Source organism: Apodemus sylvaticus, chromosome 5 (genome assembly GCF_947179515.1).
Source record: "Apodemus sylvaticus chromosome 5, mApoSyl1.1, whole genome shotgun sequence".
NCBI classification, from domain to species: domain Eukaryota; kingdom Metazoa; phylum Chordata; class Mammalia; order Rodentia; family Muridae; genus Apodemus; species Apodemus sylvaticus.
The window spans coordinates 18,602,085-18,613,832 of record NC_067476.1 but is presented as its reverse complement, the minus strand read 5'-3'; the positions used below and the strand labels follow the sequence as shown (position 1 = coordinate 18,613,832).

Here is an 11,748-nt window from a genome sequence, read left to right as displayed (position 1 = left end):
ATTCCATCTTGGCACACTTCCCCACCCCCCACCCCCCACCCCCACCCCCCTCTCTCTCTCTCTCTCTCTCTCTCTCACACACACACACACACACACACACACACACCACACTCTTGCATTCCTCGGCCTCTCTCCCCTCCAATCACTGGCCTCTCACTGCCTCAATGTGAACAGGATAGGAAAGATCTTACAACACTAGTTGGATGAAATGCTGAGGCAGGACTCTCACTGAGGCAAGACCAGTGCTGAGGCAAGGCACATGGAGGGCACATGTGCTCAAAGGGTATAAATTGGACTCCATGGCAGCCAAAGACCTGTGCATGTTCCAGTTCCCACCTGTGCCAGGAACAGAGCCTCTGCTCTAGATCCAAACCCACAGTACACAACCCACTTGCAGCTTGCATATCCCCTGCAGAATACTCCCCAGGTATTCTGACACATCCAGGATCACAGGATCACAGACTCCAGCTCTACTCCCCAGATATTCTGACACATCCAGGATCACAGACTCATAGGAAGGACAGACTCCAGGGAGGAGGACAGACAGGGAGGCCAGATAACACCAGAGATAACCAGATGGTAAGAGGCAAGCATAAGAACATACACAACAGAAACCAATTTGACTTGGCAACATCAGAACCTAGTTCTCCCACCACAGAAAGTCCTGTATACCCCAACACACCTATAAAGCAAGATTTAAATCTAAAGTCTCATTTCATGAAGATGATAGAGGACTTTAAGAAGAACATAAATAATAGAAGAATAGATACAGAAAATGTGGTACATTTACACAATGCAGTACTACTTGGCAATTAAAAACAATGACTTCATGAAATTCTCAAGCAAATGGATGGAACTAGAAAATATCCTGAGTGAGGTAACACAGACACTAAAGTATACAAATGGTATGCACTCACTGATAAGTGGATATTAGCCCAAAAGCTCACAATGCCCATGATACAATCCATGCACATGACCATATAGAGCTTAGAAGGAAGGAAGACCAGGGTGTGGATGCTTCAGTCCTGCATTGAGGGGAGAACAGGATGATCGTGGGAGGTGGGGAGAGAGGAGGACCTGGGAGGGAGAGAGGGGAGGGAGGAAATAAAGGGGCAATATCAAGAACTAGAGGAGAAGTAAGAGATGTACAGAGGGTCAGGAAATCGAACAAAAATATGTAGCAAGGGGAATGAGGAATGGGGGATAGTCACTGGAGGGTCCCAGACACCAGGGAAGCCTGAGGCTCCCAAGACCAGACAGGAATGACTTTAGTCAAAATGCACAGAGGAGAAGAAGATAGAACCTGTAGAGACCACCTCCAGTAGATGGCATGGCCCCATAGAGGGATGGTGCCACCCACAAAGAAAGAACAGGAACAAAAAACAGAGACTGAAGGAAGGGCCATCCAGGGACTGCCCCACCTGGGAATACAACATGTCTGCAGACACCAAACCTAACACTGTTGTGGTCAAGAGGCATTTGCTGACAGGAACCTGGGGTGGTGGTTTCTTGGGAGGTCCAGCCAGCAACCAACCAAGGCAAATGTAGATGCTTGGAACCAGCCATCAGACTGAGCTCAGAAAACCTAGTGGGGGAGCTGGCATAAGGACTGGAGGAGCAGAGGGGGATTGCACCCCCATTGGAAGAACAACATAGACTGGTCTGACCACCCAGTTCTCCCAGAAAATAGACCACAAACCAAGGAGTGTACCTGAAGGTATTCGTGGCTCTAGATCCATATGTAGCAGAGGATGGCCTTGCCTGATAGCAGTAGAAGTGTAGGCCCTTGGTCCTGAGAAGGTTTGATGCCCCAGCATAGAAAGATACTAGAGCAGTGGGGTGGGAGAGGGTGGGTGGATAGGGGAATACCCTCATACAGGCAAAGGGGAGGGGGAGGGCAGATGTGGGATGGGGGGGTTGATAAATTAAATAAATAAATAAATAAATAAATAAATACTCCAAAGAACCTTCCTAAAAAGGTCCATTTCCCCCATAGCCTTTCTTTTCTACTACCTCTGGTAGGTGGTAGGTTACAAGAAAGGTTAAAATGTTTAAGAACTATCATTAAAAATAAAGTTTAAAAATTAAAATTTCAGATTTGTCTATATGATTGATTTTTTTCAATGAACCAGATCTTTGTTTTGTTGATTCTTTGTATTTTTAGTGGAAAGATATTGTTTAAATTTGGTGTTGTCATGGAATATCTTGGTTTCTCCATCTATGGTGATGGACAGTTTTGCTGGGTATGGTAACCTGGTCTGACATCTGTAGTCTCTTAGGGTCTGCAAGGCATCTGCCCAAGCCCGTCTAGCTTTTAAAGTCTCAGTTGAGAAATTGTGTGTAATTCTGATAGGTCTGCCTTTATATGTTACTTGGCCTTTTCTCTTTGCAGCTTTTAATATTCTTTCTTTGTTCTGTGCATTTAGTGTTTTGATTTTTATGTGGCAGAAGTATTTTCTTTTCTGGGCCAATCTATTTGGTGTTCTGAAAGCTTCTTGTACATTTATAAGCATCTCTTTCTTTATGTTAGGGAAACTTTCTTCTATGATTTTGTTGAAGTTGTTTTCTGTGCCTTTAAGCTGGGAGTCTCTATTCTTTTTCTATTCCTATCATTAGTTTTGGTCTTTTCATAGGGTCTCAAATTTCCTGGCTGTTTTACATTGTGAACTTTTTACACTTTGCATTTTTTGACAAATCTATTGATTTCTTCTATTGTATCATCTATGCTTGATATTCTCTCGTCTATCTCCTGGTTTCTGTTGGGAATGTTTATGTCTGTAGTTCCTGTTCTCTTTCCTAGGTTTTCCATCTCCAAAACTGCCTCTATTCCTGTTTTCTTTATTGTTTCTATTTCCCTTTTCAGGTCTTAGGCCATTTTATTTATATTTTTTACCTATTTGATTATATTTTTAAGGGGTTTATTGTTTCCTCTTTAAAGGCCTCTATCATCTTTATATATATATATATACATATATATATATATATTCTATATTCTTTGTTTACAATCCAAAAGCTTTCACCTTTCCCAGTTCCCCCCTCCTCATATGTCCCATAAGTCCTCTTCTCTCCATCCATTCTCCTATCTTTCCCCCTCCCTTTTCTCTGTCCTGGTACTCCCCTACAATGCTGGATCAAGCCTTTCCAGGATTAGGGCCCTCTTCTTCCTTCTTCATGGGAATCATTTGATATGCTAATTGTATCTTCAGTATTCAGAGCTTCAGGGCTAATTAATATCCACTTATCAATGATTGCATTCCATGTGTATTCTTTTGTGATTGTGTTACCTCACTTAGGATGATATTTTCCAGTTCCATCCATTTGCCTAAAAAATTCATGAATTCATTGTTTTTAATTGCTGAATAGTATTCCATTGTGTGTATATACCACATTTTCTGTATCCATTCCTCCATTGAGGGATATCTGGGTTCTTTCCAGCTTCTGGCTATTATAAATAAGGCTGCTATGAACATAGTGGAGCATGTATCCTTATTGCATGCTGGGGAATCCTCTGGGTATATGCCCAGGAGAGGTATAGCAGGGTCCTCCAGAAGTGTCATGTCCAGTTTTCTTAGGAACCACCAGACTGATTTCCATAGTGGTTGTAGCATCTTACGACCCACCAGCAGTGAAGGAGTGTTCCTCTTTCTCCACATCCTCACCAACACCTGCTGTCTCCTGAGTTTTTAACCTTAGTCATTCTGACTGGTATGAGGTGAAATCTCAGGGTTGTTTTGATTTGCATTTCCCTAATGGCTAATGATGTTGAGCATTTCTTAAGGTGCTTCTCGGCCATCTGAATTTCTTCAGGTGAAAATTCTTTGTTTAGGTCTCTACCCCATTTTTAATAGTGTTATTTGGTTCCCTGGGGTCTAACTTCTTGAGTTCTTTGTATATATTGGATATTATAAGACTGGATTTAAGATCATTTTCTTGTGCTTCAATTTCATTAGGATATCCAGGATTTGCTGTAGCAAGTTAGCTGAACTCTGATAGTGCCATATTGCCCTGGGCCTTGTTCGTTGCATTCTTAGTCTGTCCTTTAGGGATCTGGGTTTCCTTGGTGTTGGCTGGATGATCCTGATGCCAGTAGAATTTCTTGGTAAGGTGGGGGGGTAGCAGTAGGCCAGACCATTGATGTTAGTGTCGGGAAAATCACACTAGCTAAGAACTAGTGGGGCAATGTTCCAAGCTGGTCCCTCTTGGGCCCATGAAGGCCGCCAAAGGAGAGCAGGACTCTCTTGGGGGTTCTGCAAGGCTTCTCAGAATCAAAGGGCAAGCCCATAAATAGACAATGAAGGTCAGAGGGACTATATGCAACTCATCTCTGCCAGCTGTGTCCTGAGAGGCTACGACTGGGAAAGGACTGATGGAACAGTGTTCTAAGCTAGTTAATCTTGGGTCCAACACAGGCCTCCACTGATTATCCTTTCTTAATTACTGCTAATATCTTAGCTCTAGCTAACCAGCATCAATTTTCCCAGTAACTTCTTCTATTCTTGACCTTAAAGTCAGAACTACATGGTTGAATCTGCCCAGTTCTGCGGCTTGCTGGAGCTGGGAAATGCCTCCTTGTTTTATTACATGCCTATGTTTGGCTGTCCTGGAACTTGCTCTGTTAGCTGACCTTGAACTCAGAGATCTGCATGCCTCTGTCTCTTGAATTCTGTGGTTAAAGGCATGTGTTTTCCCCCAATTGATTTAAATATTAGTACAACAAGAAGCCTGTGATTGGTCAGTGGAAAAGAAAAGCAGGTGGAAATTTTAAAAGATGGGAGAGAGAGGACAGAAGAGAAGGAAGATGGAAGAAGAGAAAGACGATCCAGATTCCACATGGCTTTAAATAGCCACAAGTAGCTATGAGTATCTTATAAGAGATGGATAATTACAGTACAATTTGTCTTATGGTCTTATGGCAATTTATATCATCAATTGGCTCTGAAATTAGTGTGTGGGCATCTTTTGACTTGAGAAATTATTAATATACAAATCTGACTGATTAATTGTAAGCTTTGAGAGTTTTGATTTACTGGGTAAAAGGGATTTGTGACAACTAGCCGCAGGGTGTAGATGGCTGAGAAGGTAGAAGCAGCTCTGAGACAGGTAAACCAAAGAGGGGTCATGGGGCCTGAGAGTAGCTGGGTATAGGGCAGGATGGTGCCGCTTTTTTAGTATTTCCTGCAATAGGAAGATTTCAGAGCTCTGAGTCAGAGAGTCTCCAAGAGATGAAAACAGGCCAGCCATTGCCCACTATAGCTAGTGAGCTAGTCACTAGAGCCTGGCTAGCTCAGTTGGTAGAGCATGAGACTCTTAATCTCAGGGTCATGGGTTCGTGCCCCATATTGGGCACCACCTTTTCCTATTGCCAGCATGGCAGGTTAGGCTCTGGTGGGCAAGAATCCACTAGAAATTTAAGATCATTAGCCTGAGAATTAGAGTTTTATTTTCTAAGTCACAGAAAGGTGGCACTAGGATCAGTCATGGATTCAATTGCAGGAACTTTGAAACAAAGAAATAGGGCTCTGAGGTCCCCTACTATGGAAAGAGACAAGGTGGCTGCTCTGAGTTAGAGAGCCAGAGAATGGAAGCTGCCTACATCTTGGTACTGATATTGATTTAACTGTGAATTTATGAAACAGATTATTTGCTTTTAGGAGATTATATATATATATATATATATATATATATATATATATATATATATATATATATATGTATATATACAGATTTTGTCCAAATTTGACCCATGGTTCATAACTAGGATAGAGAAAAGTAGTCACGGACTCCAAGTAGAGAGGGAAGTGATAATTACCTGCTATGAACAGTTATTAATTAATAAATGTCTGTGTCTCCAGGTAGAGAGCCCAACAGATAGAAGGTATAACAGGATGGCTGCTCTAGGCAGAGAGCTTAACAAGTAAAAATTACCTGCTTCCTATAGGCAGATATTAGTGAAAGTTTGAATTAATTGCTTTAAAGATGGTATAAACATATATTGCTCTAACAAATTTTACAGGATATTCAAAGTCTGTCTAACGTGGGCTCCACAGGAATTTGGGGTTTAAATCCTGGCTTGACTAGCTGCCTGCTTATAAGCAGGTATATATAGAACTGTGAATTAATTGTTTTAAATATGGTATAATAGGTCTGCAAGATAACTATCTCACATTCTTTAATGTGGGCTCCACAGGAATTCTGGATTATTAGCCTGCACAGTAAAATAGAAAAGGGCTAAGAATGGGCACAGACAGTGTTTTAGTTTACTTCATTTGTTTTCAAATGGGTGTGATTTTGAGTTTTGTGGTTATATTACTCCTCTGGGAGAGAGGTCAAAATAAAGATTTTTCTGGTTACAGGCTCAAAGATATGCTGATTTGGGAAAAAAGGTTTTGTCTTTGCATTTTTAGAAAAGGTGATTAGTGTCTATACACGTTCCCTAGTAATGTGGATCAGATATGACGAAAGGAAACCCCCAGAAGAACTAGATTCCAGAGAATCAAACTATAAAATTATCTTGATGATACTAACATTTTGTTTTGAGATTTGTGTATTATAGAATATACAGCCTTGGTGAGTCTCATTGTCAAACATGCCGAACTAACCTACATGAACTCCTGTCTTGGACTTTCAGCCGGATCCAGTCAGGACATAAGACATCAGAGACTAAAACAATCATTCATTGGTGTGGCCTTCTTAAAGCCAACCAATTCCCCCATTTTTCCTACCCTTCCCTCCCTTCATAAATATCTCAATGCCCATAATCAGCTTGAGGAAGTTATAAAGAGTCTTCATCCCAGTTCCCTGGGCTTTGGGCTGGAGGCGATTATTCGACGATTGTCTTCTGGAGAATTTAGAAATGGTCATAATTGTAACAGGGAGAAAAGAACTAGAATTGATAGTATAGCCATAATCTCATTTGATAGAAATCTTTATAATTGTTACAAAGTTGAAGTCATAATTTCTTATTTTGGTACAGAATTTATTTTGATGCAGAATCAAGGTTGCATTGGTATAAATTTCTTCTATTGATACAAAAATTTTAAAAGTGCAGGGCTTGGACCCAGTCCTTATGTAATTGTTATTATAAACTGATCCGAGATGTTTAAGCCTGTGACTTAAGGGCCAAATAGCAAATTCATGTCAGAAATCCACAGTATATGACATTTAATGTTATTTATTTACTTCTTGTTAAGACAAATCTGCTCCTAACAGCTTCCCATTTGTAGATTCAAAGAAGCAGCTAAGCCTCTATACCTCCAAGTGAGGTTGTACATTGTAGCTAAGTGGCCACTGGGCAGAAATTGCCTGTTTCTCCTGTAGACCTGTACTGTCCTTGAGAGGACACAAGTTACAGGTTAAGACAACTTAGTTCTGCTGAGGCAGAATAAGCTAGTCCTTAATAATTTCTGTGTTTCAAGTCTGTCAGATTATCCTGAGACAGAAGGCTGAAGACTGATGCTCCAACTTCCTGGCTTACTAGGGCTGTATAGGTAGGCAGCTGTCTTGCAATTTGTCTCAGTTCCGGAAGTTGTGTTAGGCTTCCTATATTTTCAGATAGTATTGGTCGCTCTTGGATTTCTGATGGGGTCAAAAGACTATTTATAATCTCATAGCTAACCCATGCTATTTAACATTGAGAAAATATATTTGAGAAGATAGTTTTCAGATAGTGTACAAGCTAAACCAGGACATAACATATGGAAGTATAAGTTTTTTTGAAGTTAGGATAGATAACAGAGTATTCTATTTAATTGAAAAAAATAATGGACTGGGTGTTAGGTCTATTTTGTACTTTATAAATTACAAAATGGTAATAGTTGTACTCAATTTATATCTGAGATACAAAGAGTCTTTTAAGTAGACAGAGAGTGGGAAGTGTTGTGGATGGCCCTGGTGCTGTTTTTTGTTTGTTTGTTTGTTTGTTTGTTTTGGGGGTTGTTTTTTTAACATCAAGGTGAGACTTCTCTTGTTCCTTCTTTATTTTTTTATTTTTTATTGAGTATCTTCTTCATTTACATTGCCAATGGTAAAACCTTTCCCAATTTCCCCCATCCCAAAAGATTTCCTATCCCTCCTCCCACCCCCTGCCTCCATGTATGCCCCTCTACCCAACACACTCCCACCTCCCACCCACCCCCACCCCCAGTCCATTTCCCTTCGTTGGGGCCTCTATTTAGCCTTTACCTGACCAAAGACCACTCCTCCCACTGATGCCCAACAAGGCATTCCTCTGCCACATTTTTGGCTGGAACCATGTGTACTCCGTGATTAATGGTTCAGTCCCTGAAAGTCTGGGTGTCCGAAGTCATTGTTCTTCCCATGGGGCTATAAACCCCTTCAGCTCCTCCCAACCACCCTCCAGATCCTCCGTCGGGGACTCCAAGCCTAATCCAATAGTTGGTTGCTAGTTTCTGCCTCTATATTTGTAAGGCTCTGGCAGGGCCCCTCTAGAGACAGCCATGGCATGCTCCTTTTGGTACATGCTTCTTGTCGTAGTGTAAGTTTTGGTGACTGTTTATAGGATGAATCCCCAGGTAGGGCAATTGCTAGGTGGCCTTTACTTCAGACTCTGCTCCACACATTGCCTCCCTTATTGCTCTTGTGAGTATTATATTCCCTTTCTCAGAGGAACCATAGCACCCTCACTTAAGTCCTCCTTCTTCTTGAGCTTCCTGTGCTGGATGAATTGTAAATTGTTTATTTTGAGCTTTTGGACTAGCATCCGCTTATTAGTGAGTGCATACCATGTGAGTTCTTTTGTGACTGGGTTACCTTGCTCAGGATGACACTTCCTAGTTCCATCCATTTGCCTAAGAATTTCATGAAGTCATTGTTTTTAATAGCTGAATAGTACTCCATTGTGTATATATACCACAGTTTTTGTATCCATTCCTCTGTTGAGGGACATCTGGGTTCTTTCTAGCTTCTGGCTATTATAAATAAGGCAGCTATGAACATAGTGCAGCATGTGTCCTTATTACATGTAGGAGCACCTTCTGGGTATATGCCCAGGAGTGGTATAGCTGGGTTCACAGGTAGTACTATGTCTAATTGTCTGATTTCCAGAGTGATTTTATCAGCTTGCAATCCCACCAACAATGGAGAAGTGTTCCTCTTTCCCCACATCCTCTCCAGTATCTGCTGTCCCCTGAGTTTTTCATTTTAGCCATTCTGACTGGTGTAAGGTGGAATCTCAGTGTTGTTTTGATTTGCATATCCCTGATAACTAAGGATGCTGAACATTTCTTTAGGTGCTTTAGAGTCATTTGAGTTTCCTCAGTTGAGAATTCCCTGTTTAGCTCTGTACTCCATTTTTTAATAGGGTTATTTGATTCTCTGGAGACTAACTTTTTGAGTTCTTTATATACGTTGGATATTTGCCCTCTATCTGATGTAGGATTAGTAAAGATCTTTTCCAAATTTGTTGGTTGACATTTTGTTCTATTGACTATGCCCTTTGCCTTATAGAAGCTTTGCAGTTTTATGAGGTCCCATTTGTCGATTCTAATTCTTAGAGCATAAGCCATTGGTGTTCTGTTCAGAAACTTTTCCCCTGTGCCCATGTGTTCAAGGGTGCTGTTTATATTTTGATGTTAATTTCACTTTTCCAGGAGGGCCTGTCTGGAACAAGGAATGAGTCACATACTCAGATGACTTCTTGTGATCCTTCCCATAATGAATAAAGGAACCAATCACTGGGTGAGTAGGCTGGACTTCTAGGTAGGACAGAGGAAGAGAGAAGGCTGGAGAGAGATAGGGGCTTTTGGATGGGAACAAGATGTAGCTACTAGTGTCTCCTGGTTTAGATGGAGAATCCACCAGAATTCACCACTGGAGGATTTAGATTTAATATGGCTTACAAAGTTGGGATTCTAGTTGCTGAGCCCAATGATTGAGTTACCATTGTTTCTGAACTAAGTTTGTGTTATGTTTTCTTTCATGTGGCAGCTTGACTGGGTTCCAGAAAGAAAGGTACGGCAGCAAAGTATGCATTTTCCAGTTGTGCACCGCAAGAGGCCATGGGAGTTTTGAAGCATGGGGCTGGCATGGTAGTGACTCACCAGTGGGAACTTAGCAAGCTGAGTAGAGAGAACTTGGAGTTCTGAGTCAGAGTCTCCACAAGATGAGAACAGGCTGGCCATCGCCCACCAGAGCCTGGTCGCCAGCCCTCCAGTGCCATGCAGGAATAGTGTGGATTCATTTTTTATTATTTCCTGCAGCATACCACTGTGCCTGAACCTAAGCTTTTCATGGTCACTATTCACATTCTTCCCAACAAAAGCATGGTCAGACCTATCCCAGCAATACCTCACTCCTGATACCAAATTCTGTCTTAGAGTTTCATTACTGTGAAGAGACACCATGACCGAGACAACTTTTATAAAATAAAACATTTAATTGGGGCAGGCTTACAGTTCCAGAGGTTCAGTCCATTATCATTATGGAGGCAAGCATGGCAGTGTCCAGGTGCTGGAGAAGGAGCTGGGAGTTCTACACAAGGCAGGCAGAAGGAGATTCACTTCTGCAGGCAGCTAGGAGGATACTCTCCTTCCATACTGGGTGGGGCCTGAGCATAGAAGTCACACAGTGGCACACTTCCTCCAAGGCCACACCTACTGCCACAAGGCCATGACTCCAAATAGTGCCACTGCCTATGAACCAAGAATATTCCAACCACCGCAAATGCCAACTACCATTTCCACTTTATATTATTGGAGCCTATTGTAAAAAAGATACACACGGGGCTGGAGATATGACTCAGCAGTTAAGAGCACTGACTGCTCTTCCAAAGGTCCTGAGTTCAAAGCCCAGCAACCACATGGTGGCTCACAACCATCCAGAATGAGATCTGGTACCCTCTTCTGGTGTGTCTGACGACAGCTACAGTGTACTTAGATATAACAATAAATAGAATCTTTGGGCCAGAGCAAGCAGGATTGAAGCAAAGGAGGCCAACTGGAGCAAGCAGGGCCAACGAGAATGAGCAGAGATCCTTTTTCTTTTTCTTTCTTTTTGATTTATTTATTCATTATATGTAAGTACACTGTAGCTGTCTTCAGACATTCCAGAAGAGGGAGCCATATCTTGTTATAGATGGTTGTGAGCCATCATGTGGTTGCTGGGAATTGAACTCAGGACCTTTGGAAGAGCAGTCAGTGCTCTTAACCGCTGAGCCATCTCTCCAGTGAGCAGAGGTCCTGAATTCAATTCCCAGCAACCACATAATGGCCATCTGTACAGCTACAGTGTACTCATATACATAAAATAAAATAAATAAATCTTTTTTAAAAAGACAAACACATTGTTGAATCACTATCGAATGAACTCTATTATTTAGACAATGACTGTATTTTTATAGTTATATTTGTCAAGTTATGATTACATTTATCTCTTGCTATTCCTCCCTTCAAGCTATCTCATATATCCTCTCTTGGCTTTCTTTCAAATTCATGGTCTTTTGTTTTATTAACTACTATTGGATGCATATATGTATATGATGTATATTATTTTATGTGTATGTATATGTATACACATGTATATTTCTAAATATAGCCTCCTTGGTCTATATAATATTATTTGTATGTCTATTTTCAGGGTTGACCATTTGGCATTAGATAACCAATTAGTATGTTCTTTCTGGAAAGACCAATCCTACTCCCAGATTTCCTCAGATAATTTGTACCCTGCTATTCTCCACTTTTGGATCCCCGAACTCCATATCCTGGCCAATGGTCCTTCTTTACTTTCTAG

General features: G+C 41.3%; 1 non-coding gene across 1 annotated transcript; it reads left to right on the top strand.

Moving 5' to 3' along the window:
- The first annotated feature begins 5,273 nt into the window (after window positions 1–5,273).
- Window positions 5,274–5,346, top strand: Trnak-cuu (transfer RNA lysine (anticodon CUU)). The gene has a single exon. It is a non-coding gene; the product is annotated as a tRNA-Lys (tRNA).
- Window positions 5,347–11,748: the final 6,402 nt, after the last annotated feature.